The 27,632-nt window shown below is 51.1% G+C and overlaps 17 non-coding genes across 17 annotated transcripts; all 17 read left to right on the plus strand.

Annotated features, from left to right (window-relative positions):
* The first annotated feature begins 111 nt into the window (after positions 1-111).
* Positions 112-183, plus strand: trnap-agg (transfer RNA proline (anticodon AGG)). The gene has a single exon. It is a non-coding gene; the product is annotated as a tRNA-Pro (tRNA).
* A 1,247-nt stretch (positions 184-1,430) lies between these two features.
* trnap-agg (transfer RNA proline (anticodon AGG)) lies at positions 1,431-1,502 on the plus strand. Its single transcript has one exon. It is a non-coding gene; the product is annotated as a tRNA-Pro (tRNA).
* Positions 1,503-2,749: 1,247 nt separating this feature from the next.
* trnap-agg (transfer RNA proline (anticodon AGG)) lies at positions 2,750-2,821 on the plus strand. Its single transcript has one exon. It is a non-coding gene; the product is annotated as a tRNA-Pro (tRNA).
* Positions 2,822-4,068: 1,247 nt separating this feature from the next.
* On the plus strand, positions 4,069-4,140 carry trnap-agg (transfer RNA proline (anticodon AGG)). The gene has a single exon. It is a non-coding gene; the product is annotated as a tRNA-Pro (tRNA).
* Positions 4,141-5,387: 1,247 nt separating this feature from the next.
* On the plus strand, positions 5,388-5,459 carry trnap-agg (transfer RNA proline (anticodon AGG)). Its single transcript has one exon. It is a non-coding gene; the product is annotated as a tRNA-Pro (tRNA).
* Positions 5,460-6,706: 1,247 nt separating this feature from the next.
* trnap-agg (transfer RNA proline (anticodon AGG)) lies at positions 6,707-6,778 on the plus strand. Its single transcript has one exon. It is a non-coding gene; the product is annotated as a tRNA-Pro (tRNA).
* A 1,247-nt stretch (positions 6,779-8,025) lies between these two features.
* Positions 8,026-8,097, plus strand: trnap-agg (transfer RNA proline (anticodon AGG)). Its single transcript has one exon. It is a non-coding gene; the product is annotated as a tRNA-Pro (tRNA).
* Positions 8,098-9,344: 1,247 nt separating this feature from the next.
* On the plus strand, positions 9,345-9,416 carry trnap-agg (transfer RNA proline (anticodon AGG)). The gene has a single exon. It is a non-coding gene; the product is annotated as a tRNA-Pro (tRNA).
* Positions 9,417-10,663: 1,247 nt separating this feature from the next.
* Positions 10,664-10,735, plus strand: trnap-agg (transfer RNA proline (anticodon AGG)). The gene has a single exon. It is a non-coding gene; the product is annotated as a tRNA-Pro (tRNA).
* Positions 10,736-11,982: 1,247 nt separating this feature from the next.
* trnap-agg (transfer RNA proline (anticodon AGG)) lies at positions 11,983-12,054 on the plus strand. The gene has a single exon. It is a non-coding gene; the product is annotated as a tRNA-Pro (tRNA).
* A 1,247-nt stretch (positions 12,055-13,301) lies between these two features.
* Positions 13,302-13,373, plus strand: trnap-agg (transfer RNA proline (anticodon AGG)). Its single transcript has one exon. It is a non-coding gene; the product is annotated as a tRNA-Pro (tRNA).
* A 1,247-nt stretch (positions 13,374-14,620) lies between these two features.
* On the plus strand, positions 14,621-14,692 carry trnap-agg (transfer RNA proline (anticodon AGG)). The gene has a single exon. It is a non-coding gene; the product is annotated as a tRNA-Pro (tRNA).
* Positions 14,693-15,940: 1,248 nt separating this feature from the next.
* On the plus strand, positions 15,941-16,012 carry trnap-agg (transfer RNA proline (anticodon AGG)). The gene has a single exon. It is a non-coding gene; the product is annotated as a tRNA-Pro (tRNA).
* Positions 16,013-17,259: 1,247 nt separating this feature from the next.
* Positions 17,260-17,331, plus strand: trnap-agg (transfer RNA proline (anticodon AGG)). Its single transcript has one exon. It is a non-coding gene; the product is annotated as a tRNA-Pro (tRNA).
* A 1,248-nt stretch (positions 17,332-18,579) lies between these two features.
* On the plus strand, positions 18,580-18,651 carry trnap-agg (transfer RNA proline (anticodon AGG)). The gene has a single exon. It is a non-coding gene; the product is annotated as a tRNA-Pro (tRNA).
* Positions 18,652-19,898: 1,247 nt separating this feature from the next.
* Positions 19,899-19,970, plus strand: trnap-agg (transfer RNA proline (anticodon AGG)). Its single transcript has one exon. It is a non-coding gene; the product is annotated as a tRNA-Pro (tRNA).
* A 1,247-nt stretch (positions 19,971-21,217) lies between these two features.
* Positions 21,218-21,289, plus strand: trnap-agg (transfer RNA proline (anticodon AGG)). Its single transcript has one exon. It is a non-coding gene; the product is annotated as a tRNA-Pro (tRNA).
* The last annotated feature ends 6,343 nt before the right edge of the window (positions 21,290-27,632 follow it).

Consider the following 27,632-nt stretch of genomic DNA (forward strand, 5'->3'; position numbering starts at 1 on the left):
ATGTGAATAAACGAAGGCGACTTTCATCCTTTGGAAAACCGTTCACATCTGTCCCTCTCTCCTTTTTTTTACAACGAGTTCTGGCAAACAGCCAGCACCCCCTCTGCGAATGGCTCGTTGGTCTAGGGGTATGATTCTCGCTTAGGGTGCGAGAGGTCCCGGGTTCAAATCCCGGACGAGCCCGTTTTGTGCTCTGACTCGTGCGTAAGAGAGAGGCTTTCCCACTTGTGCTCTGCCCACGCAAAGCGAACTGCTTCACCGCCGTTCTCGTGTTGCAAGACGCCAGGAAGGCAGGCATTTTACCCGTCCATCCTTGCTTTGACAACACTTGGGCTGATGTCATACAATTCAAAGACAATGTATTAAAGGGTTCAGAGCAGAAGAAAAAAACTACAAAGGAAAAACTAACGACCCACGCAAACAAAAGAAAATCAAAGAGACTAAACAAAAGCAACAAACTTGACTGTAACACCCCGGACACAGATGAAGATTCCCTCCTTCCAAAGTTGTGGCAAAAGACCGCGTCCCACTCTGTTGCCCGGGCTGCACGACAGCTGCTGCTCACAGGAGCTGTCCCAGCACGCATCAGCACGGGGGCTTTCACCTGCTCCGTTTCCGACCTGGGTTGGTACACCCCTCTTTAGACAACCTGGTGAGCCCAAGCTCCCCCGGGATCACCATATTGGTGCCGAAGACGCTGCGGACCCCCGATCAACACAGCCCACTGCTGTGCAGAACTCCCGAGCGCAAGCGGTCCCTCGGTCTCAGCTTCCCGGCAGCTTGGATTACAGGCGTGCGCCACCACGCCCGGCGAGAAACAGCCTCGCTCTTTTTCTCATCTTCGTGTGCTGTGAGCCAAGTCCAGGGGACAGCTCGGTGTTTGAAACGCTAGGATCTCAGGCTGGCAGGTGGCTGCCCCGAAAAATGCGGAAAAAACTGCTGAAAAATGCTTCGTCCTGTCCTGTTGTCGAGCTCGTCCAAAAAGCACCAGCTGGCGGTATTGCTCTCGTAGACTTTCTAGAACGCACGCATTACATCCGTTCTTCTTTGCTTTGACATCACTTGAGCTGAAATGCAAAAAAAGTCACGACACCCGCTCTTCCAGCACTTGGTTCAGGCCCCTCGCTTAAAGTTACGGCTGGCTGTCCTAGAGAGAAGTCGGCGGAGCACGGAGATTTTTCACGAGAAGAAACAGAATTCCACAGTGAAACGATTGCAAGTACTGTACATTACGACATTAAGATGTCTTCTTCCTTTTGAGATTTAAACCACTTTTGGGGGAAATATCATTACGCTGAAGAGTGCGAAATGGGTCGCAAATGTGAATAAACGAAGGCGACTTTCATCCTTTGGAAAACCGTTCACATCTGTCCCTCTCTCCTTTTTTTTACAACGAGTTCTGGCAAACAGCCAGCACCCCCTCTGCGAATGGCTCGTTGGTCTAGGGGTATGATTCTCGCTTAGGGTGCGAGAGGTCCCGGGTTCAAATCCCGGACGAGCCCGTTTTGTGCTCTGACTCGTGCGTAAGAGAGAGGCTTTCCCACTTGTGCTCTGCCCACGCAAAGCGAACTGCTTCACCGCCGTTCTCGTGTTGCAAGACGCCAGGAAGGCAGGCATTTTACCCGTCCATCCTTGCTTTGACAACACTTGGGCTGATGTCATACAATTCAAAGACAATGTATTAAAGGGTTCAGAGCAGAAGAAAAAAACTACAAAGGAAAAACTAACGACCCACGCAAACAAAAGAAAATCAAAGAGACTAAACAAAAGCAACAAACTTGACTGTAACACCCCGGACACAGATGAAGATTCCCTCCTTCCAAAGTTGTGGCAAAAGACCACGTCCCACTCTGTTGCCCGGGCTGCACGACAGCTGCTGCTCACAGGAGCTGTCCCAGCACGCATCAGCACGGGGGCTTTCACCTGCTCCGTTTCCGACCTGGGTTGGTACACCCCTCTTTAGACAACCTGGTGAGCCCAAGCTCCCCCGGGATCACCATATTGGTGCCGAAGACGCTGCGGACCCCCGATCAACACAGCCCACTGCTGTGCAGAACTCCCGAGCGCAAGAGGTCCCTCGGTCTCAGCCTCCCGGCAGCTTGGATTACAGGCGTGCGCCACCACGCCCGGCGAGAAACAGCCTCGCTCTTTTTCTCATCTTCGTGTGCTGTGAGCCAAGTCCAGGGGACAGCTCGGTGTTTGAAACGCTAGGATCTCAGGCTGGCAGGTGGCTGCCCCGAAAAATGCGGAAAAAACTGCTGAAAAATGCTTCGTCCTGTCCTGTTGTCGAGCTCGTCCAAAAAGCACCAGCTGGCGGTATTGCTCTCGTAGACTTTCTAGAACGCACGCATTACATCCGTTCTTCTTTGCTTTGACATCACTTGAGCTGAAATGCAAAAAAAGTCACGACACCCGCTCTTCCAGCACTTGGTTCAGGCCCCTCGCTTAAAGTTACGGCTGGCTGTCCTAGAGAGAAGTCGGCGGAGCACGGAGATTTTTCACGAGAAGAAACAGAATTCCACAGTGAAACGATTGCAAGTACTGTACATTACGACATTAAGATGTCTTCTTCCTTTTGAGATTTAAACCACTTTTGGGGGAAATATCATTACGCTGAAGAGTGCGAAATGGGTCGCAAATGTGAATAAACGAAGGCGACTTTCATCCTTTGGAAAACCGTTCACATCTGTCCCTCTCTCCTTTTTTTTACAACGAGTTCTGGCAAACAGCCAGCACCCCCTCTGCGAATGGCTCGTTGGTCTAGGGGTATGATTCTCGCTTAGGGTGCGAGAGGTCCCGGGTTCAAATCCCGGACGAGCCCGTTTTGTGCTCTGACTCGTGCGTAAGAGAGAGGCTTTCCCACTTGTGCTCTGCCCACGCAAAGCGAACTGCTTCACCGCCGTTCTCGTGTTGCAAGACGCCAGGAAGGCAGGCATTTTACCCGTCCATCCTTGCTTTGACAACACTTGGGCTGATGTCATACAATTCAAAGACAATGTATTAAAGGGTTCAGAGCAGAAGAAAAAAACTACAAAGGAAAAACTAACGACCCACGCAAACAAAAGAAAATCAAAGAGACTAAACAAAAGCAACAAACTTGACTGTAACACCCCGGACACAGATGAAGATTCCCTCCTTCCAAAGTTGTGGCAAAAGACCGCGTCCCACTCTGTTGCCCGGGCTGCACGACAGCTTCTGCTCACAGGAGCTGTCCCAGCACGCATCAGCACGGGGGCTTTCACCTGCTCCGTTTCCGACCTGGGTTGGTACACCCCTCTTTAGACAACCTGGTGAGCCCAAGCTCCCCCGGGATCACCATATTGGTGCCGAAGACGCTGCGGACCCCCGATCAACACAGCCCACTGCTGTGCAGAACTCCCGAGCGCAAGCGGTCCCTCGGTCTCAGCCTCCCGGCAGCTTGGATTACAGGCGTGCGCCACCACGCCCGGCGAGAAACAGCCTCGCTCTTTTTCTCATCTTCGTGTGCTGTGAGCCAAGTCCAGGGGACAGCTCGGTGTTTGAAACGCTAGGATCTCAGGCTGGCAGGTGGCTGCCCCGAAAAATGCGGAAAAAACTGCTGAAAAATGCTTCGTCCTGTCCTGTTGTCGAGCTCGTCCAAAAAGCACCAGCTGGCGGTATTGCTCTCGTAGACTTTCTAGAACGCACGCATTACATCCGTTCTTCTTTGCTTTGACATCACTTGAGCTGAAATGCAAAAAAAGTCACGACACCCGCTCTTCCAGCACTTGGTTCAGGCCCCTCGCTTAAAGTTACGGCTGGCTGTCCTAGAGAGAAGTCGGCGGAGCACGGAGATTTTTCACGAGAAGAAACAGAATTCCACAGTGAAACGATTGCAAGTACTGTACATTACGACATTAAGATGTCTTCTTCCTTTTGAGATTTAAACCACTTTTGGGGGAAATATCATTACGCTGAAGAGTGCGAAATGGGTCGCAAATGTGAATAAACGAAGGCGACTTTCATCCTTTGGAAAACCGTTCACATCTGTCCCTCTCTCCTTTTTTTTACAACGAGTTCTGGCAAACAGCCAGCACCCCCTCTGCGAATGGCTCGTTGGTCTAGGGGTATGATTCTCGCTTAGGGTGCGAGAGGTCCCGGGTTCAAATCCCGGACGAGCCCGTTTTGTGCTCTGACTCGTGCGTAAGAGAGAGGCTTTCCCACTTGTGCTCTGCCCACGCAAAGCGAACTGCTTCACCGCCGTTCTCGTGTTGCAAGACGCCAGGAAGGCAGGCATTTTACCCGTCCATCCTTGCTTTGACAACACTTGGGCTGATGTCATACAATTCAAAGACAATGTATTAAAGGGTTCAGAGCAGAAGAAAAAAACTACAAAGGAAAAACTAACGACCCACGCAAACAAAAGAAAATCAAAGAGACTAAACAAAAGCAACAAACTTGACTGTAACACCCCGGACACAGATGAAGATTCCCTCCTTCCAAAGTTGTGGCAAAAGACCGCGTCCCACTCTGTTGCCCGGGCTGCACGACAGCTTCTGCTCACAGGAGCTGTCCCAGCACGCATCAGCACGGGGGCTTTCACCTGCTCCGTTTCCGACCTGGGTTGGTACACCCCTCTTTAGACAACCTGGTGAGCCCAAGCTCCCCCGGGATCACCATATTGGTGCCGAAGACGCTGCGGACCCCCGATCAACACAGCCCACTGCTGTGCAGAACTCCCGAGCGCAAGCGGTCCCTCGGTCTCAGCCTCCCGGCAGCTTGGATTACAGGCGTGCGCCACCACGCCCGGCGAGAAACAGCCTCGCTCTTTTTCTCATCTTCGTGTGCTGTGAGCCAAGTCCAGGGGACAGCTCGGTGTTTGAAACGCTAGGATCTCAGGCTGGCAGGTGGCTGCCCCGAAAAATGCGGAAAAAACTGCTGAAAAATGCTTCGTCCTGTCCTGTTGTCGAGCTCGTCCAAAAAGCACCAGCTGGCGGTATTGCTCTCGTAGACTTTCTAGAACGCACGCATTACATCCGTTCTTCTTTGCTTTGACATCACTTGAGCTGAAATGCAAAAAAAGTCACGACACCCGCTCTTCCAGCACTTGGTTCAGGCCCCTCGCTTAAAGTTACGGCTGGCTGTCCTAGAGAGAAGTCGGCGGAGCACGGAGATTTTTCACGAGAAGAAACAGAATTCCACAGTGAAACGATTGCAAGTACTGTACATTACGACATTAAGATGTCTTCTTCCTTTTGAGATTTAAACCACTTTTGGGGGAAATATCATTACGCTGAAGAGTGCGAAATGGGTCGCAAATGTGAATAAACGAAGGCGACTTTCATCCTTTGGAAAACCGTTCACATCTGTCCCTCTCTCCTTTTTTTTACAACGAGTTCTGGCAAACAGCCAGCACCCCCTCTGCGAATGGCTCGTTGGTCTAGGGGTATGATTCTCGCTTAGGGTGCGAGAGGTCCCGGGTTCAAATCCCGGACGAGCCCGTTTTGTGCTCTGACTCGTGCGTAAGAGAGAGGCTTTCCCACTTGTGCTCTGCCCACGCAAAGCGAACTGCTTCACCGCCGTTCTCGTGTTGCAAGACGCCAGGAAGGCAGGCATTTTACCCGTCCATCCTTGCTTTGACAACACTTGGGCTGATGTCATACAATTCAAAGACAATGTATTAAAGGGTTCAGAGCAGAAGAAAAAAACTACAAAGGAAAAACTAACGACCCACGCAAACAAAAGAAAATCAAAGAGACTAAACAAAAGCAACAAACTTGACTGTAACACCCCGGACACAGATGAAGATTCCCTCCTTCCAAAGTTGTGGCAAAAGACCGCGTCCCACTCTGTTGCCCGGGCTGCACGACAGCTTCTGCTCACAGGAGCTGTCCCAGCACGCATCAGCACGGGGGCTTTCACCTGCTCCGTTTCCGACCTGGGTTGGTACACCCCTCTTTAGACAACCTGGTGAGCCCAAGCTCCCCCGGGATCACCATATTGGTGCCGAAGACGCTGCGGACCCCCGATCAACACAGCCCACTGCTGTGCAGAACTCCCGAGCGCAAGCGGTCCCTCGGTCTCAGCCTCCCGGCAGCTTGGATTACAGGCGTGCGCCACCACGCCCGGCGAGAAACAGCCTCGCTCTTTTTCTCATCTTCGTGTGCTGTGAGCCAAGTCCAGGGGACAGCTCGGTGTTTGAAACGCTAGGATCTCAGGCTGGCAGGTGGCTGCCCCGAAAAATGCGGAAAAAACTGCTGAAAAATGCTTCGTCCTGTCCTGTTGTCGAGCTCGTCCAAAAAGCACCAGCTGGCGGTATTGCTCTCGTAGACTTTCTAGAACGCACGCATTACATCCGTTCTTCTTTGCTTTGACATCACTTGAGCTGAAATGCAAAAAAAGTCACGACACCCGCTCTTCCAGCACTTGGTTCAGGCCCCTCGCTTAAAGTTACGGCTGGCTGTCCTAGAGAGAAGTCGGCGGAGCACGGAGATTTTTCACGAGAAGAAACAGAATTCCACAGTGAAACGATTGCAAGTACTGTACATTACGACATTAAGATGTCTTCTTCCTTTTGAGATTTAAACCACTTTTGGGGGAAATATCATTACGCTGAAGAGTGCGAAATGGGTCGCAAATGTGAATAAACGAAGGCGACTTTCATCCTTTGGAAAACCGTTCACATCTGTCCCTCTCTCCTTTTTTTTACAACGAGTTCTGGCAAACAGCCAGCACCCCCTCTGCGAATGGCTCGTTGGTCTAGGGGTATGATTCTCGCTTAGGGTGCGAGAGGTCCCGGGTTCAAATCCCGGACGAGCCCGTTTTGTGCTCTGACTCGTGCGTAAGAGAGAGGCTTTCCCACTTGTGCTCTGCCCACGCAAAGCGAACTGCTTCACCGCCGTTCTCGTGTTGCAAGACGCCAGGAAGGCAGGCATTTTACCCGTCCATCCTTGCTTTGACAACACTTGGGCTGATGTCATACAATTCAAAGACAATGTATTAAAGGGTTCAGAGCAGAAGAAAAAAACTACAAAGGAAAAACTAACGACCCACGCAAACAAAAGAAAATCAAAGAGACTAAACAAAAGCAACAAACTTGACTGTAACACCCCGGACACAGATGAAGATTCCCTCCTTCCAAAGTTGTGGCAAAAGACCGCGTCCCACTCTGTTGCCCGGGCTGCACGACAGCTTCTGCTCACAGGAGCTGTCCCAGCACGCATCAGCACGGGGGCTTTCACCTGCTCCGTTTCCGACCTGGGTTGGTACACCCCTCTTTAGACAACCTGGTGAGCCCAAGCTCCCCCGGGATCACCATATTGGTGCCGAAGACGCTGCGGACCCCCGATCAACACAGCCCACTGCTGTGCAGAACTCCCGAGCGCAAGCGGTCCCTCGGTCTCAGCCTCCCGGCAGCTTGGATTACAGGCGTGCGCCACCACGCCCGGCGAGAAACAGCCTCGCTCTTTTTCTCATCTTCGTGTGCTGTGAGCCAAGTCCAGGGGACAGCTCGGTGTTTGAAACGCTAGGATCTCAGGCTGGCAGGTGGCTGCCCCGAAAAATGCGGAAAAAACTGCTGAAAAATGCTTCGTCCTGTCCTGTTGTCGAGCTCGTCCAAAAAGCACCAGCTGGCGGTATTGCTCTCGTAGACTTTCTAGAACGCACGCATTACATCCGTTCTTCTTTGCTTTGACATCACTTGAGCTGAAATGCAAAAAAAGTCACGACACCCGCTCTTCCAGCACTTGGTTCAGGCCCCTCGCTTAAAGTTACGGCTGGCTGTCCTAGAGAGAAGTCGGCGGAGCACGGAGATTTTTCACGAGAAGAAACAGAATTCCACAGTGAAACGATTGCAAGTACTGTACATTACGACATTAAGATGTCTTCTTCCTTTTGAGATTTAAACCACTTTTGGGGGAAATATCATTACGCTGAAGAGTGCGAAATGGGTCGCAAATGTGAATAAACGAAGGCGACTTTCATCCTTTGGAAAACCGTTCACATCTGTCCCTCTCTCCTTTTTTTTACAACGAGTTCTGGCAAACAGCCAGCACCCCCTCTGCGAATGGCTCGTTGGTCTAGGGGTATGATTCTCGCTTAGGGTGCGAGAGGTCCCGGGTTCAAATCCCGGACGAGCCCGTTTTGTGCTCTGACTCGTGCGTAAGAGAGAGGCTTTCCCACTTGTGCTCTGCCCACGCAAAGCGAACTGCTTCACCGCCGTTCTCGTGTTGCAAGACGCCAGGAAGGCAGGCATTTTACCCGTCCATCCTTGCTTTGACAACACTTGGGCTGATGTCATACAATTCAAAGACAATGTATTAAAGGGTTCAGAGCAGAAGAAAAAAACTACAAAGGAAAAACTAACGACCCACGCAAACAAAAGAAAATCAAAGAGACTAAACAAAAGCAACAAACTTGACTGTAACACCCCGGACACAGATGAAGATTCCCTCCTTCCAAAGTTGTGGCAAAAGACCGCGTCCCACTCTGTTGCCCGGGCTGCACGACAGCTTCTGCTCACAGGAGCTGTCCCAGCACGCATCAGCACGGGGGCTTTCACCTGCTCCGTTTCCGACCTGGGTTGGTACACCCCTCTTTAGACAACCTGGTGAGCCCAAGCTCCCCCGGGATCACCATATTGGTACCGAAGACGCTGCGGACCCCCGATCAACACAGCCCACTGCTGTGCAGAACTCCCGAGCGCAAGCGGTCCCTCGGTCTCAGCCTCCCGGCAGCTTGGATTACAGGCGTGCGCCACCACGCCCGGCGAGAAACAGCCTCGCTCTTTTTCTCATCTTCGTGTGCTGTGAGCCAAGTCCAGGGGACAGCTCGGTGTTTGAAACGCTAGGATCTCAGGCTGGCAGGTGGCTGCCCCGAAAAATGCGGAAAAAACTGCTGAAAAATGCTTCGTCCTGTCCTGTTGTCGAGCTCGTCCAAAAAGCACCAGCTGGCGGTATTGCTCTCGTAGACTTTCTAGAACGCACGCATTACATCCGTTCTTCTTTGCTTTGACATCACTTGAGCTGAAATGCAAAAAAAGTCACGACACCCGCTCTTCCAGCACTTGGTTCAGGCCCCTCGCTTAAAGTTACGGCTGGCTGTCCTAGAGAGAAGTCGGCGGAGCACGGAGATTTTTCACGAGAAGAAACAGAATTCCACAGTGAAACGATTGCAAGTACTGTACATTACGACATTAAGATGTCTTCTTCCTTTTGAGATTTAAACCACTTTTGGGGGAAATATCATTACGCTGAAGAGTGCGAAATGGGTCGCAAATGTGAATAAACGAAGGCGACTTTCATCCTTTGGAAAACCGTTCACATCTGTCCCTCTCTCCTTTTTTTTACAACGAGTTCTGGCAAACAGCCAGCACCCCCTCTGCGAATGGCTCGTTGGTCTAGGGGTATGATTCTCGCTTAGGGTGCGAGAGGTCCCGGGTTCAAATCCCGGACGAGCCCGTTTTGTGCTCTGACTCGTGCGTAAGAGAGAGGCTTTCCCACTTGTGCTCTGCCCACGCAAAGCGAACTGCTTCACCGCCGTTCTCGTGTTGCAAGACGCCAGGAAGGCAGGCATTTTACCCGTCCATCCTTGCTTTGACAACACTTGGGCTGATGTCATACAATTCAAAGACAATGTATTAAAGGGTTCAGAGCAGAAGAAAAAAACTACAAAGGAAAAACTAACGACCCACGCAAACAAAAGAAAATCAAAGAGACTAAACAAAAGCAACAAACTTGACTGTAACACCCCGGACACAGATGAAGATTCCCTCCTTCCAAAGTTGTGGCAAAAGACCGCGTCCCACTCTGTTGCCCGGGCTGCACGACAGCTTCTGCTCACAGGAGCTGTCCCAGCACGCATCAGCACGGGGGCTTTCACCTGCTCCGTTTCCGACCTGGGTTGGTACACCCCTCTTTAGACAACCTGGTGAGCCCAAGCTCCCCCGGGATCACCATATTGGTGCCGAAGACGCTGCGGACCCCCGATCAACACAGCCCACTGCTGTGCAGAACTCCCGAGCGCAAGCGGTCCCTCGGTCTCAGCCTCCCGGCAGCTTGGATTACAGGCGTGCGCCACCACGCCCGGCGAGAAACAGCCTCGCTCTTTTTCTCATCTTCGTGTGCTGTGAGCCAAGTCCAGGGGACAGCTCGGTGTTTGAAACGCTAGGATCTCAGGCTGGCAGGTGGCTGCCCCGAAAAATGCGGAAAAAACTGCTGAAAAATGCTTCGTCCTGTCCTGTTGTCGAGCTCGTCCAAAAAGCACCAGCTGGCGGTATTGCTCTCGTAGACTTTCTAGAACGCACGCATTACATCCGTTCTTCTTTGCTTTGACATCACTTGAGCTGAAATGCAAAAAAAGTCACGACACCCGCTCTTCCAGCACTTGGTTCAGGCCCCTCGCTTAAAGTTACGGCTGGCTGTCCTAGAGAGAAGTCGGCGGAGCACGGAGATTTTTCACGAGAAGAAACAGAATTCCACAGTGAAACGATTGCAAGTACTGTACATTACGACATTAAGATGTCTTCTTCCTTTTGAGATTTAAACCACTTTTGGGGGAAATATCATTACGCTGAAGAGTGCGAAATGGGTCGCAAATGTGAATAAACGAAGGCGACTTTCATCCTTTGGAAAACCGTTCACATCTGTCCCTCTCTCCTTTTTTTTACAACGAGTTCTGGCAAACAGCCAGCACCCCCTCTGCGAATGGCTCGTTGGTCTAGGGGTATGATTCTCGCTTAGGGTGCGAGAGGTCCCGGGTTCAAATCCCGGACGAGCCCGTTTTGTGCTCTGACTCGTGCGTAAGAGAGAGGCTTTCCCACTTGTGCTCTGCCCACGCAAAGCGAACTGCTTCACCGCCGTTCTCGTGTTGCAAGACGCCAGGAAGGCAGGCATTTTACCCGTCCATCCTTGCTTTGACAACACTTGGGCTGATGTCATACAATTCAAAGACAATGTATTAAAGGGTTCAGAGCAGAAGAAAAAAACTACAAAGGAAAAACTAACGACCCACGCAAACAAAAGAAAATCAAAGAGACTAAACAAAAGCAACAAACTTGACTGTAACACCCCGGACACAGATGAAGATTCCCTCCTTCCAAAGTTGTGGCAAAAGACCGCGTCCCACTCTGTTGCCCGGGCTGCACGACAGCTTCTGCTCACAGGAGCTGTCCCAGCACGCATCAGCACGGGGGCTTTCACCTGCTCCGTTTCCGACCTGGGTTGGTACACCCCTCTTTAGACAACCTGGTGAGCCCAAGCTCCCCCGGGATCACCATATTGGTGCCGAAGACGCTGCGGACCCCCGATCAACACAGCCCACTGCTGTGCAGAACTCCCGAGCGCAAGCGGTCCCTCGGTCTCAGCCTCCCGGCAGCTTGGATTACAGGCGTGCGCCACCACGCCCGGCGAGAAACAGCCTCGCTCTTTTTCTCATCTTCGTGTGCTGTGAGCCAAGTCCAGGGGACAGCTCGGTGTTTGAAACGCTAGGATCTCAGGCTGGCAGGTGGCTGCCCCGAAAAATGCGGAAAAAACTGCTGAAAAATGCTTCGTCCTGTCCTGTTGTCGAGCTCGTCCAAAAAGCACCAGCTGGCGGTATTGCTCTCGTAGACTTTCTAGAACGCACGCATTACATCCGTTCTTCTTTGCTTTGACATCACTTGAGCTGAAATGCAAAAAAAGTCACGACACCCGCTCTTCCAGCACTTGGTTCAGGCCCCTCGCTTAAAGTTACGGCTGGCTGTCCTAGAGAGAAGTCGGCGGAGCACGGAGATTTTTCACGAGAAGAAACAGAATTCCACAGTGAAACGATTGCAAGTACTGTACATTACGACATTAAGATGTCTTCTTCCTTTTGAGATTTAAACCACTTTTGGGGGAAATATCATTACGCTGAAGAGTGCGAAATGGGTCGCAAATGTGAATAAACGAAGGCGACTTTCATCCTTTGGAAAACCGTTCACATCTGTCCCTCTCTCCTTTTTTTTACAACGAGTTCTGGCAAACAGCCAGCACCCCCTCTGCGAATGGCTCGTTGGTCTAGGGGTATGATTCTCGCTTAGGGTGCGAGAGGTCCCGGGTTCAAATCCCGGACGAGCCCGTTTTGTGCTCTGACTCGTGCGTAAGAGAGAGGCTTTCCCACTTGTGCTCTGCCCACGCAAAGCGAACTGCTTCACCGCCGTTCTCGTGTTGCAAGACGCCAGGAAGGCAGGCATTTTACCCGTCCATCCTTGCTTTGACAACACTTGGGCTGATGTCATACAATTCAAAGACAATGTATTAAAGGGTTCAGAGCAGAAGAAAAAAACTACAAAGGAAAAACTAACGACCCACGCAAACAAAAGAAAATCAAAGAGACTAAACAAAAGCAACAAACTTGACTGTAACACCCCGGACACAGATGAAGATTCCCTCCTTCCAAAGTTGTGGCAAAAGACCGCGTCCCACTCTGTTGCCCGGGCTGCACGACAGCTGCTGCTCACAGGAGCTGTCCCAGCACGCATCAGCACGGGGGCTTTCACCTGCTCCGTTTCCGACCTGGGTTGGTACACCCCTCTTTAGACAACCTGGTGAGCCCAAGCTCCCCCGGGATCACCATATTGGTGCCGAAGACGCTGCGGACCCCCGATCAACACAGCCCACTGCTGTGCAGAACTCCCGAGCGCAAGCGGTCCCTCGGTCTCAGCCTCCCGGCAGCTTGGATTACAGGCGTGCGCCACCACGCCCGGCGAGAAACAGCCTCGCTCTTTTTCTCATCTTCGTGTGCTGTGAGCCAAGTCCAGGGGACAGCTCGGTGTTTGAAACGCTAGGATCTCAGGCTGGCAGGTGGCTGCCCCGAAAAATGCGGAAAAAACTGCTGAAAAATGCTTCGTCCTGTCCTGTTGTCGAGCTCGTCCAAAAAGCACCAGCTGGCGGTATTGCTCTCGTAGACTTTCTAGAACGCACGCATTACATCCGTTCTTCTTTGCTTTGACATCACTTGAGCTGAAATGCAAAAAAAGTCACGACACCCGCTCTTCCAGCACTTGGTTCAGGCCCCTCGCTTAAAGTTACGGCTGGCTGTCCTAGAGAGAAGTCGGCGGAGCACGGAGATTTTTCACGAGAAGAAACAGAATTCCACAGTGAAACGATTGCAAGTACTGTACATTACGACATTAAGATGTCTTCTTCCTTTTGAGATTTAAACCACTTTTGGGGGAAATATCATTACGCTGAAGAGTGCGAAATGGGTCGCAAATGTGAATAAACGAAGGCGACTTTCATCCTTTGGAAAACCGTTCACATCTGTCCCTCTCTCCTTTTTTTTACAACGAGTTCTGGCAAACAGCCAGCACCCCCTCTGCGAATGGCTCGTTGGTCTAGGGGTATGATTCTCGCTTAGGGTGCGAGAGGTCCCGGGTTCAAATCCCGGACGAGCCCGTTTTGTGCTCTGACTCGTGCGTAAGAGAGAGGCTTTCCCACTTGTGCTCTGCCCACGCAAAGCGAACTGCTTCACCGCCGTTCTCGTGTTGCAAGACGCCAGGAAGGCAGGCATTTTACCCGTCCATCCTTGCTTTGACAACACTTGGGCTGATGTCATACAATTCAAAGACAATGTATTAAAGGGTTCAGAGCAGAAGAAAAAAACTACAAAGGAAAAACTAACGACCCACGCAAACAAAAGAAAATCAAAGAGACTAAACAAAAGCAACAAACTTGACTGTAACACCCCGGACACAGATGAAGATTCCCTCCTTCCAAAGTTGTGGCAAAAGACCGCGTCCCACTCTGTTGCCCGGGCTGCACGACAGCTTCTGCTCACAGGAGCTGTCCCAGCACGCATCAGCACGGGGGCTTTCACCTGCTCCGTTTCCGACCTGGGTTGGTACACCCCTCTTTAGACAACCTGGTGAGCCCAAGCTCCCCCGGGATCACCATATTGGTGCCGAAGACGCTGCGGACCCCCGATCAACACAGCCCACTGCTGTGCAGAACTCCCGAGCACAAGCGGTCCCTCGGTCTCAGCCTCCCGGCAGCTTGGATTACAGGCGTGCGCCACCACGCCCGGCGAGAAACAGCCTCGCTCTTTTTCTCATCTTCGTGTGCTGTGAGCCAAGTCCAGGGGACAGCTCGGTGTTTGAAACGCTAGGATCTCAGGCTGGCAGGTGGCTGCCCCGAAAAATGCGGAAAAAACTGCTGAAAAATGCTTCGTCCTGTCCTGTTGTCGAGCTCGTCCAAAAAGCACCAGCTGGCGGTATTGCTCTCGTAGACTTTCTAGAACGCACGCATTACATCCGTTCTTCTTTGCTTTGACATCACTTGAGCTGAAATGCAAAAAAAGTCACGACACCCGCTCTTCCAGCACTTGGTTCAGGCCCCTCGCTTAAAGTTACGGCTGGCTGTCCTAGAGAGAAGTCGGCGGAGCACGGAGATTTTTCACGAGAAGAAACAGAATTCCACAGTGAAACGATTGCAAGTACTGTACATTACGACATTAAGATGTCTTCTTCCTTTTGAGATTTAAACCACTTTTGGGGGAAATATCATTACGCTGAAGAGTGCGAAATGGGTCGCAAATGTGAATAAACGAAGGCGACTTTCATCCTTTGGAAAACCGTTCACATCTGTCCCTCTCTCCTTTTTTTTACAACGAGTTCTGGCAAACAGCCAGCACCCCCTCTGCGAATGGCTCGTTGGTCTAGGGGTATGATTCTCGCTTAGGGTGCGAGAGGTCCCGGGTTCAAATCCCGGACGAGCCCGTTTTGTGCTCTGACTCGTGCGTAAGAGAGAGGCTTTCCCACTTGTGCTCTGCCCACGCAAAGCGAACTGCTTCACCGCCGTTCTCGTGTTGCAGGACGCCAGGAAGGCAGACATTTTACCCGTCCATCCTTGCTTTGACAACACTTGAGCGGATGTCATACGCTCACAATGACAATGTATTAAAGGGTTCAGAGCAGAAGAAAAAAACTACAAAGGAAAAACTAACGACCCACGCAAACAAAAGAAAATCAAAGAGACTAAACAAAAGCAACAAACTTGACTGTAACACCCCGGACACAGATGAAGATTCCCTCCTTCCAAAGTTGTGGCAAAAGACCGCGTCCCACTCTGTTGCCCGGGCTGCACGACAGCTGCTGCTCACAGGAGCTGTCCCAGCACGCATCAGCACGGGGGCTTTCACCTGCTCCGTTTCCGACCTGGGTTGGTACACCCCTCTTTAGACAACCTGGTGAGCCCAAGCTCCCCCGGGATCACCATATTGGTGCCGAAGACGCTGCGGACCCCCGATCAACACAGCCCACTGCTGTGCAGAACTCCCGAGCGCAAGCGGTCCCTCGGTCTCAGCCTCCCGGCAGCTTGGATTACAGGCGTGCGCCACCACGCCCGGCGTGAAACAGCCTCGCTCTTTTTCTCATCTTCGTGTGCTGTGAGCCAAGTCCAGGGGACAGCTCGGTGTTTGAAACGCTAGGATCTCAGGCTGGCAGGTGGCTGCCCCGAAAAATGCGGAAAAAACTGCTGAAAAATGCTTCGTCCTGTCCTGTTGTCGAGCTCGTCCAAAAAGCACCAGCTGGCGGTATTGCTCTCGTAGACTTTCTAGAACGCACGCATTACATCCGTTCTTCTTTGCTTTGACATCACTTGAGCTGAAATGCAAAAAAAGTCACGACACCCGCTCTTCCAGCACTTGGTTCAGGCCCCTCGCTTAAAGTTACGGCTGGCTGTCCTAGAGAGAAGTCGGCGGAGCACGGAGATTTTTCACGAGAAGAAACAGAATTCCACAGTGAAACGATTGCAAGTACTGTACATTACGACATTAAGATGTCTTCTTCCTTTTGAGATTTAAACCACTTTTGGGGGAAATATCATTACGCTGAAGAGTGCGAAATGGGTCGCAAATGTGAATAAACGAAGGCGACTTTCATCCTTTGGAAAACCGTTCACATCTGTCCCTCTCTCCTTTTTTTTACAACGAGTTCTGGCAAACAGCCAGCACCCCCTCTGCGAATGGCTCGTTGGTCTAGGGGTATGATTCTCGCTTAGGGTGCGAGAGGTCCCGGGTTCAAATCCCGGACGAGCCCGTTTTGTGCTCTGACTCGTGCGTAAGAGAGAGGCTTTCCCACTTGTGCTCTGCCCACGCAAAGCGAACTGCTTCACCGCCGTTCTCGTGTTGCAAGACGCCAGGAAGGCAGGCATTTTACCCGTCCATCCTTGCTTTGACAACACTTGGGCTGATGTCATACAATTCAAAGACAATGTATTAAAGGGTTCAGAGCAGAAGAAAAAAACTACAAAGGAAAAACTAACGACCCACGCAAACAAAAGAAAATCAAAGAGACTAAACAAAAGCAACAAACTTGACTGTAACACCCCGGACACAGATGAAGATTCCCTCCTTCCAAAGTTGTGGCAAAAGACCGCGTCCCACTCTGTTGCCCGGGCTGCACGACAGCTTCTGCTCACAGGAGCTGTCCCAGCACGCATCAGCACGGGGGCTTTCACCTGCTCCGTTTCCGACCTGGGTTGGTACACCCCTCTTTAGACAACCTGGTGAGCCCAAGCTCCCCCGAGATCACCATATTGGTGCCGAAGACGCTGCGGACCCCCGATCAACACAGCCCACTGCTGTGCAGAACTCCCGAGCGCAAGCGGTCCCTCGGTCTCAGCCTCCCGGCAGCTTGGATTACAGGCGTGCGCCACCACGCCCGGCGAGAAACAGCCTCGCTCTTTTTCTCATCTTCGTGTGCTGTGAGCCAAGTCCAGGGGACAGCTCGGTGTTTGAAACGCTAGGATCTCAGGCTGGCAGGTGGCTGCCCCGAAAAATGCGGAAAAAACTGCTGAAAAATGCTTCGTCCTGTCCTGTTGTCGAGCTCGTCCAAAAAGCACCAGCTGGCGGTATTGCTCTCGTAGACTTTCTAGAACGCACGCATTACATCCGTTCTTCTTTGCTTTGACATCACTTGAGCTGAAATGCAAAAAAAGTCACGACACCCGCTCTTCCAGCACTTGGTTCAGGCCCCTCGCTTAAAGTTACGGCTGGCTGTCCTAGAGAGAAGTCGGCGGAGCACGGAGATTTTTCACGAGAAGAAACAGAATTCCACAGTGAAACGATTGCAAGTACTGTACATTACGACATTAAGATGTCTTCTTCCTTTTGAGATTTAAACCACTTTTGGGGGAAATATCATTACGCTGAAGAGTGCGAAATGGGTCGCAAATGTGAATAAACGAAGGCGACTTTCATCCTTTGGAAAACCGTTCACATCTGTCCCTCTCTCCTTTTTTTTACAACGAGTTCTGGCAAACAGCCAGCACCCCCTCTGCGAATGGCTCGTTGGTCTAGGGGTATGATTCTCGCTTAGGGTGCGAGAGGTCCTGGGTTCAAATCCCGGACGAGCCCGTTTTGTGCTCTGACTCGTGCGTAAGAGAGAGGCTTTCCCACTTGTGCTCTGCCCACGCAAAGCGAACTGCTTCACCGCCGTTCTCGTGTTGCAGGACGCCAGGAAGGCAGGCATTTTACCCGTCCATCCTTGCTTTGACAACACTTGAGCGGATGTCATACGCTCACAATGACAATGTATTAAAGGGTTCAGAGCAGAAGAAAAAAACTACAAAGGAAAAACTAACGACCCACGCAAACAAAAGAAAATCAAAGAGACTAAACAAAAGCAACAAACTTGACTGTAACACCCCGGACACAGATGAAGATTCCCTCCTTCCAAAGTTGTGGCAAAAGACCGCGTCCCACTCTGTTGCCCGGGCTGCACGACAGCTGCTGCTCACAGGAGCTGTCCCAGCACGCATCAGCACGGGGGCTTTCACCTGCTCCGTTTCCGACCTGGGTTGGTACACCCCTCTTTAGACAACCTGGTGAGCCCAAGCTCCCCCGGGATCACCATATTGGTGCCGAAGACGCTGCGGACCCCCGATCAACACAGCCCACTGCTGTGCAGAACTCCCGAGCGCAAGCGGTCCCTCGGTCTCAGCCTCCCGGCAGCTTGGATTACAGGCGTGCGCCACCACGCCCGGCGTGAAACAGCCTCGCTCTTTTTCTCATCTTCGTGTGCTGTGAGCCAAGTCCAGGGGACAGCTCGGTGTTTGAAACGCTAGGATCTCAGGCTGGCAGGTGGCTGCCCCGAAAAATGCGGAAAAAACTGCTGAAAAATGCTTCGTCCTGTCCTGTTGTCGAGCTCGTCCAAAAAGCACCAGCTGGCGGTATTGCTCTCGTAGACTTTCTAGAACGCACGCATTACATCCGTTCTTCTTTGCTTTGACATCACTTGAGCTGAAATGCAAAAAAAGTCACGACACCCGCTCTTCCAGCACTTGGTTCAGGCCCCTCGCTTAAAGTTACGGCTGGCTGTCCTAGAGAGAAGTCGGCGGAGCACGGAGATTTTTCACGAGAAGAAACAGAATTCCACAGTGAAACGATTGCAAGTACTGTACATTACGACATTAAGATGTCTTCTTCCTTTTGAGATTTAAACCACTTTTGGGGGAAATATCATTACGCTGAAGAGTGCGAAATGGGTCGCAAATGTGAATAAACGAAGGCGACTTTCATCCTTTGGAAAACCGTTCACATCTGTCCCTCTCTCCTTTTTTTTACAACGAGTTCTGGCAAACAGCCAGCACCCCCTCTGCGAATGGCTCGTTGGTCTAGGGGTATGATTCTCGGTTAGGGTGCGAGAGGTCCCGGGTTCAAATCCCGGACGAGCCCGTTTTGTGCTCTGACTCGTGCGTAAGAGAGAGGCTTTCCCACTTGTGCTCTGCCCACGCAAAGCGAACTGCTTCACCGCCGTTCTCGTGTTGCAAGACGCCAGGAAGGCAGGCATTTTACCCGTCCATCCTTGCTTTGACAACACTTGGGCTGATGTCATACAATTCAAAGACAATGTATTAAAGGGTTCAGAGCAGAAGAAAAAAACTACAAAGGAAAAACTAACGACCCACGCAAACAAAAGAAAATCAAAGAGACTAAACAAAAGCAACAAACTTGACTGTAACACCCCGGACACAGATGAAGATTCCCTCCTTCCAAAGTTGTGGCAAAAGACCGCGTCCCACTCTGTTGCCCGGGCTGCACGACAGCTGCTGCTCACAGGAGCTGTCCCAGCACGCATCAGCACGGGGGCTTTCACCTGCTCCGTTTCCGACCTGGGTTGGTACACCCCTCTTTAGACAACCTGGTGAGCCCAAGCTCCCCCGGGATCACCATATTGGTGCCGAAGACGCTGCGGACCCCCGATCAACACAGCCCACTGCTGTGCAGAACTCCCGAGCGCAAGCGGTCCCTCGGTCTCAGCCTCCCGGTAGCTCGGATTACAGGCGTGCGCCACCACGCCCGGCGAGAAACAGCCTCGCTCTTTTTCTCATCTTCGTGTGCTGTGAGCCAAGTCCAGGGGACAGCTCGGTGTTTGAAACGCTAGGATCTCAGGCTGGCAGGTGGCTGCCCCGAAAAATGCGGAAAAAACTGCTGAAAAATGCTTCGTCCTGTCCTGTTGTCGAGCTCGTCCAAAAAGCACCAGCTGGCGGTATTGCTCTCGTAGACTTTCTAGAACGCACGCATTACATCCGTTCTTCTTTGCTTTGACATCACTTGAGCTGAAATGCAAAAAAAGTCACGACACCCGCTCTTCCAGCACTTGGTTCAGGCCCCTCGCTTAAAGTTACGGCGGGCTGTCCTAGAGAGAAGTCGGCGGAGCACGGAGATTTTTCACGAGAAGAAACAGAATTCCACAGTGAAACGATTGCAAGTACTGTACATTACGACATTAAGATGTCTTCTTCCTTTTGAGATTTAAACCACTTTTGGGGGAAACATCATTACGCTGAAGAGTGCGAAATGGGTCGCAAATGTGAATAAACGAAGGCGACTTTCATCCTTTGGAAAACCGTTCACATCTGTCCCTCTCTCCTTTTTTTTACAACGAGTTCTGGCAAATAGCCAGCACCCCCTCTGCGAATGGCTCGTTGGTCTAGGGGTATGATTCTCGCTTAGGGTGCGAGAGGTCCCGGGTTCAAATCCCGGACGAGCCCGTTTTGTGCTCTGACTCGTGCGTAAGAGAGAGGCTTTCCCACTTGTGCTCTGCCCACGCAAAGCGAACTGCTTCACCGCCGTTCTCGTGTTGCAAGACGCCAGGAAGGCAGGCATTTTACCCGTCCATCCTTGCTTTGACAACACTTGGGCTGATGTCATACAATTCAAAGACAATGTATTAAAGGGTTCAGAGCAGAAGAAAAAAACTACAAAGGAAAAACTAACGACCCACGCAAACAAAAGAAAATCAAAGAGACTAAACAAAAGCAACAAACTTGACTGTAACACCCCGGACACAGATGAAGATTCCCTCCTTCCAAAGTTGTGGCAAAAGACCGCGTCCCACTCTGTTGCCCGGGCTGCACGACAGCTGCTGCTCACAGGAGCTGTCCCAGCACGCATCAGCACGGGGGCTTTCACCTGCTCCGTTTCCAACCTGGGTTGGTACACCCCTCTTTAGACAACCTGGTGAGCCCAAGCTCCCCCGGGATCACCATATTGGTGCCGAAGACGCTGCGGACCCCCGATCAACACAGCCCACTGCTGTGCAGAACTCCCGAGCGCAAGCGGTCCCTCGGTCTCAGCCTCCCGGCAGCTTGGATTACAGGCGTGCGCCACCACGCCCGGCGTGAAACAGCCTCGCTCTTTTTCTCATCTTCGTGTGCTGTGAGCCAAGTCCAGGGGACAGCTCGGTGTTTGAAACGCTAGGATCTCAGGCTGGCAGGTGGCTGCCCCGAAAAATGCGGAAAAAACTGCTGAAAAATGCTTCGTCCTGTCCTGTTGTCGAGCTCGTCCAAAAAGCACCAGCTGGCGGTATTGCTCTCGTAGACTTTCTAGAACGCACGCATTACATCCGTTCTTCTTTGCTTTGACATCACTTGAGCTGAAATGCAAAAAAAGTCACGACACCCGCTCTTCCAGCACTTGGTTCAGGCCCCTCGCTTAAAGTTACGGCTGGCTGTCCTAGAGAGAAGTCGGCGGAGCACGGAGATTTTTCACGAGAAGAAACAGAATTCCACAGTGAAACGATTGCAAGTACTGTACATTACGACATTAAGATGTCTTCTTCCTTTTGAGATTTAAACCACTTTTGGGGGAAATATCATTACGCTGAAGAGTGCGAAATGGGTCGCAAATGTGAATAAACGAAGGCGACTTTCATCCTTTGGAAAACCGTTCACATCTGTCCCTCTCTCCTTTTTTTTACAACGAGTTCTGGCAAACAGCCAGCACCCCCTCTGCGAATGGCTCGTTGGTCTAGGGGTATGATTCTCGCTTAGGGTGCGAGAGGTCCCGGGTTCAAATCCCGGACGAGCCCGTTTTGTGCTCTGACTCGTGCGTAAGAGAGAGGCTTTCCCACTTGTGCTCTGCCCACGCAAAGCGAACTGCTTCACCGCCGTTCTCGTGTTGCAAGACGCCAGGAAGGCAGGCATTTTACCCGTCCATCCTTGCTTTGACAACACTTGGGCTGATGTCATACAATTCAAAGACAATGTATTAAAGGGTTCAGAGCAGAAGAAAAAAACTACAAAGGAAAAACTAACGACCCACGCAAACAAAAGAAAATCAAAGAGACTAAACAAAAGCAACAAACTTGACTGTAACACCCCGGACACAGATGAAGATTCCCTCCTTCCAAAGTTGTGGCAAAAGACCGCGTCCCACTCTGTTGCCCGGGCTGCACGACAGCTTCTGCTCACAGGAGCTGTCCCAGCACGCATCAGCACGGGGGCTTTCACCTGCTCCGTTTCCGACCTGGGTTGGTACACCCCTCTTTAGACAACCTGGTGAGCCCAAGCTCCCCCGGGATCACCATATTGGTGCCGAAGACGCTGCGGACCCCCGATCAACACAGCCCACTGCTGTGCAGAACTCCCGAGCGCAAGCGGTCCCTCGGTCTCAGCCTCCCGATTTCGATTTTTAAGAACTTTATTTTCTTTTCACAAAAAAATACAGGAAATCACAAATCAGAAAGCTTTACATTAATATACATACTTAAAACAGTATATATGATCACATCTCATTACATTTTGACACGGTAACAGTTACATAGCAACAATTTTCTTTTTTTCTGGTGCAAATCACATTCTTTATTTAAACATGATAATGTTTTTCACAGTTTCTTGAGATGTTGACCTATGCTCTCTATTTCCCACAGATTTTCTGCTTCCTCCCTCCCTTCTCTCCACAGATCTCTGAGGTAATAGTTCTCTCGGGTGATGAACAGGGCCAGGCTACCTGCTGCCTTGACTGGGACCTCGATGCCTTTGAACAGCCCCATGTTCCTCACTCTCCACAGGGCGTCTTTCCCACTGTTCACCACGGCCCAGATCCTGTCAAACACGTCAGGGGGAAGTTTGACAGGAGAGATGCCGTATATGATGAAAGCAGCGGTCAGGGTAAATTGGGGCGAGAGAGCCTGCAACCAATCTTCAAACTGTGCCCAGAAGGCCTTAGCAAAAAAGCAGGACCACAGGAGATGGGTCACAGTCTCCTCCTCGCCGCAGCCCACCCTAACGCAGCGAGGGCTGGGGGTGAGGCCCCTACGGTACAAGAAAGTTCGTACCGGTAAGCACTGGTGGACGACACTCCAGGCTAAATCTCTGTGAATGTTGCACAGAAATTTAGAGGATGTGTGTTTCCACACCTTCCTTGTTTGGGTTGATGTTAAAATGCCCACAGGGGTCTGCCTATTGTTCTGGGGTGCTACTAAATCTTCCAGTTTTTGGACGCTGACATCTCGGAGGGGAATATGGCCAATTGGGTGAGATCTTAGAAAACTTTTAACTGTCCCATAAATTGCAGGGCATGTGTCAGAGAGTGGGACGTCCAGCTTGGGTCTGACACCCCACACTCTGAACACCTCCCTACCTACCCAGAGCCTGGAAAAATAAGTCCAGGTACGCGCTGCAGGTGCTGTTGCAAAGCCTCTCAGCACAGAGGCCAGGAAAATGCACAGCAGCTTCGTAGCAATATCTGGGACAGACTTCCCCCCTGAGGGTAGCGGCCTGTACATTATTTCCCTTCTGAGTCTTTCCTGCTTCCCACCCCATAGAAATTGAAACATCAATCTCCTCAGCACCGCCGCAACACGGTGTGGGATTGGGAAGGTAGAAGCCAGAAAATTCAAGACAGGCAAGAGCTCGGCTTTGATGACCAGCACCTTCCCTGTCATGGTGAGGTCTCGGTCCTTCCATTGCATCAGTTTTTTGTTTAAGATTGGCAATTTGTTCTGCCAATTTACTGTTCCCATCTCTTCTCCAAAATACACCCCCAGGACCTTAATTCTCTTCTCTTGCAGCCTGAGATCATGTCCTTCTTTTGGCTCCCTCCAGTTCTGATAAAAAATCTCACTCTTAGATGTGTTAATTTTTGCGGAGGAAGCCAAAGAGAACCGATCACAGCACTGCAGAGCTCTGCTAATTGAGGCATTGTCAGAGAGGAGCAGGGTGACGTCATCCATGTATAGAGATGTCTTTACCTCTCCTCCCCCACTTCCAGGCACTGGTATCCCATTAATGGCCTGATCCTGGCGCAAGGCGCAGGCTAAGGGCTCCATAGCCAAAACGAATAACAAGGGGGATAATGGGCAGCCCTGCCTCACCCCTGAACAGACTTCAAAGGTGCGTGATCTATTGCCATTAACCATGACTCTGCTGTTGCTACCTGTGTACAGCAGGTTAATCCACTTTCTCATGATGGGGCCAAACTTCATGTGCTCAAGTACCGATGTTAAGTACTGCCGGTTTAGGCGGTCAAAGGCCTTTTCTAGGTCTACACCTAAAATGCACAGAGGGAGGGAGCGATCCTCAGAGTACAGACAGACATCCCTCAACAAGGCCAGGTTGTCGCTCATCAGGCGTCCTGCTATCCCACAAGTCTGTTCTTTCCCTACCAGTGAGGCCACTACATTTTGTAGGCGCAGGAAAAGGGCTTTGGACAGGATCTTAGTGTCCACGCCTAACAGGCTGAGGGGTCTCCAGTTCTTTATGTCATTTTTTGCTCCTTTCTTAAACAAGAGAGAGATAGTGCCTTCTCTTAAGGAGTCAGGCAGCAATTCTGTCTTGTAGCTTTCCTCGAATAGGAGCAGTAGCGGATCCTGAAGCAGATCCCAAAAGGTGCAATAAAATTCTTTAGGGAGCCCGTCAGCACCCGGAGTTTTCCCCTTCTGTAAGCTCTCCATAGCCTGTCTCAGCTCTTCTACTGTCAAATCCCTCTCAAGTACTTCCCTATCTTCTTCACTCAAAATGTTTTCTAGCTTTGAGGTAAAAAAATGAATATCTTCATCCTTTACCTCTGTAGAGCTGTACAGTCTTGAGTAGAAGGCCTCGGTGCAGGAGAGGATAGCACTCGGCTCTGTTCTCTCTCGTCCCTCCTCATCAACTACACTTTCCATGACAGTCTTGGAGCCTACCACTTTCCTGAAAAAGAAGCGAGTACACTTCTCATTTTCTTCCAAGAACTGCACTCTGCTTCTTAACAGCACTCCTCGACTACTTTCTTCGGCTATGCTCCGGATGTCCTTTTTTAAAAGGGCGATATCCTCGAGCACATCGAAGCCACTGTGCAGCATCGTGTAGAGACGCTGCAGCTGCCTCTGTTTCCTGGCTAGCACTCCTCTCCGTCTGGCAGCAGCCTTCCTTCCCTCAGCCATGAAAAAGGCCTTTGTCCTCACCTTCACCTCCTCCCACCACTCTCCTACTGACCCGTACAGACACTGCAAGGACAGCCACTGTGATAGTTTCTCCTTGTAGCGGGATACTACCCCCTCGTTCTCTAGCAGCTTTGTGTTGAGTTTCCAGAGGCCTGGGCCAAAGACAGTCCCGCCCTGGAGTTCCACTCTACACCCTAAAGCCTGATGATCTGAGAAGAAGACAGGCTGAAGAGTGACCCCAACAACTTGCACTCTCTCTGAGACAAAGCAATAGTCAATTCTGGAGCTGCTATTCCTCCCTGACCATGTATATCCTGCTGTTGTGGGATATACACATCTATATGTGTCTGAGAGTTTAAAGTCTTGAACTAAGTTTTGCAGGGCCAGTGAGCTGGAATCCAATTTTATCGGCGAGCTAGACTGCCTGTCTGTGTGCTCTAAGATACAATTAAAATCCCCTCCCACTATCACGTCTGTGCTGCATAACAATAGGGGGGAGAGTGCCTTGAGTAGCTCCACCCTTCCTCCTACGTCAGTAGGGCAATACACATTGATTAGCCGCAGGTTAACGGTCCCCCATTCCACATCCACACACAGCAACCTGCCATCTATGACCCTCTGAATACTTTTCAATTTGAATGCCCATCCTTTGAAAAGAATGGCCACGCCAGAGGCTCTGTTGTTATTGTCCCCTGACCAAACAGAAGGCCCTTTATCCCACCTATCTTCAAAACTTTTATACCTCTCTTGATAGGCTAAAGCACACTCCTGCAACATCAACACATCTCCCTCTCTCTGCTGGAGGTAATCAAAGACAGACTGGCATTTAACTCTGTCATTGATACCTCTTGTGTTAAGAGAAATTATGTTAAGAGCCATATTACATAAGAAAGTGGAACCAGTCTTTACAAAACACATTTCTCTTCGGTCTCACCTGTTACCTTTTTCTTTTTCTTTTTCTTCTTACCAATTTCCTGCCAGCCATCCTCTGAATGAGCCTTCATCAGGGTGGCAGCAGTAAAAGCGTTCACAGAGTCCATTTCAAGGAAGGGGGTAGAGGGAGGGGTGGAGAGGTTCCAGCTGTCCCCATCGCCATGCTCTCCTTCCTCCTCGCTCGGGGAGAAAACAGAGTCATTTTTTCTTTTCCTCAAGTCCAGCTCCTGGGAGCACTGAGGGGAAAGGGGTGCAGCCGATGCACCAGTCTCCTCTTCCCCCTCACCCACCAGCTGCTGCAGATCCTCCGTGATGGACTGGATGGAGGAGAGGAGGGCATCTGTAGCACTTGCAGAGTCTGAGAAAAGCAGCTCCGCTGAATCCTGGGTATCCTCGCTGGACCCGCTCCACCGGGGGGCCCCACACTGGCCCTCGTTCTGAGGAGCAGGAGTGGGGGAGGGGTCCTCGCTGTTCTCGGGGGTTTTCAAACCCTCGTGCTTGTCTGGTGCAGTCTGCGGTTGTGGGGGCGTAGTGGATTTCTCTTCCACCAGCCCCGGAGCCACAGCAGGACTGATCCTGGCTGGAGGCTGAGAGTCTTTGTCCAACAAGGGTTCTTTGTTTGACTTGTTGTTTGCTTTGGATTTTCGGGCCGGTTTGGCTGAAACAAGCACTGCCTCATCCTTTCTCATTTTGAGTTTATTGGCGTAGGCGTGAGGGCAGTTCTTAAAAACGTGTCCTTCCGAGCCACATAAATTGCACTTTGGCAGCATTGAACAGTCAGAGGCTAAATGTCCCTGTTTGCCACAGGTCTTGCAGCATTTCACAGTGCAGGACGATGCCAGGTGTCCCACAGCACCACAGCGCCGACACACCTTTGGTTGTCCCACATAAAACACATAGCCATTGCAGGCGCCCAGCCGGATTGTAGAGGGCAGGTGCCTTAAGCCTCCATTTACGCTGTCCGGTAGCAAGCGAACCTCGAATTTCCTTGCTCCTGTTTTTATACCATCAACATCTCTAACCTCAGTTCCATGGTGGACGGTGCAGTACTGGTTAAGCCAGGTGTGAATGTCCTCCGTCTTTGCCAGTTCCGAGAACATAACAACATGCACCGTTTTCCTCTCTCTCTGTGTCAGAGGCTGCAAGTTGATCTTCTCAAGTGCAGGAACTTTGCCTCTTTTTGCCTCAAACACATCCACGCATTGTTCAAACAGAGGATAGGTAGCAAATACAACCTCAAATGCTTTCTGACCTGGGAGAGCGAAGATGAAATCCAAGTGCCGAGGTTCAAAGCCAAGTTCCTTCTGTAACACTTTTCTGCTGAACTGCATACGATCCATGAAGAGGTCATCCAAGAGCTCAAAACGTACAGCATTCTTACGGGATCCAAAGGTTGCCATTTCAAAAACCGCAAATCGAACACTGCTTCCAACAAAAGAAAAACAATCCAACTACTCCACCTACAGGCTGATCAAGGTATCTCCCCTGCCAGGTAAGTCTCAGCCTCCCGGCAGCTTGGATTACAGGCGTGCGCCACCACGCCCGGCGAGAAACAGCCTCGCTCTTTTTCTCATCTTCGTGTGCTGTGAGCCAAGTCCAGGGGACAGCTCGGTGTTTGAAACGCTAGGATCTCAGGCTGGCAGGTGGCTGCCCCGAAAAATGCGGAAAAAACTGCTGAAAAATGCTTCGTCCTGTCCTGTTGTCGAGCTCGTCCAAAAAGCACCAGCTGGCGGTATTGCTCTCGTAGACTTTCTAGAACGCACGCATTACATCCGTTCTTCTTTGCTTTGACATCACTTGAGCTGAAATGCAAAAAAAGTCACGACACCCGCTCTTCCAGCACTTGGTTCAGGCCCCTCGCTTAAAGTTACGGCTGGCTGTCCTAGAGAGAAGTCGGCGGAGCACGGAGATTTTTCACGAGAAGAAACAGAATTCCACAGTGAAACGATTGCAAGTACTGTACATTACGACATTAAGATGTCTTCTTCCTTTTGAGATTTAAACCACTTTTGGGGGAAATATCATTACGCTGAAGAGTGCGAAATGGGTCGCAAATGTGAATAAACGAAGGCGA

The sequence above is a fragment of the Lepisosteus oculatus genome, chromosome 4 (genome assembly GCF_040954835.1).
Source record: "Lepisosteus oculatus isolate fLepOcu1 chromosome 4, fLepOcu1.hap2, whole genome shotgun sequence".
Taxonomy (NCBI): domain Eukaryota; kingdom Metazoa; phylum Chordata; class Actinopteri; order Semionotiformes; family Lepisosteidae; genus Lepisosteus; species Lepisosteus oculatus.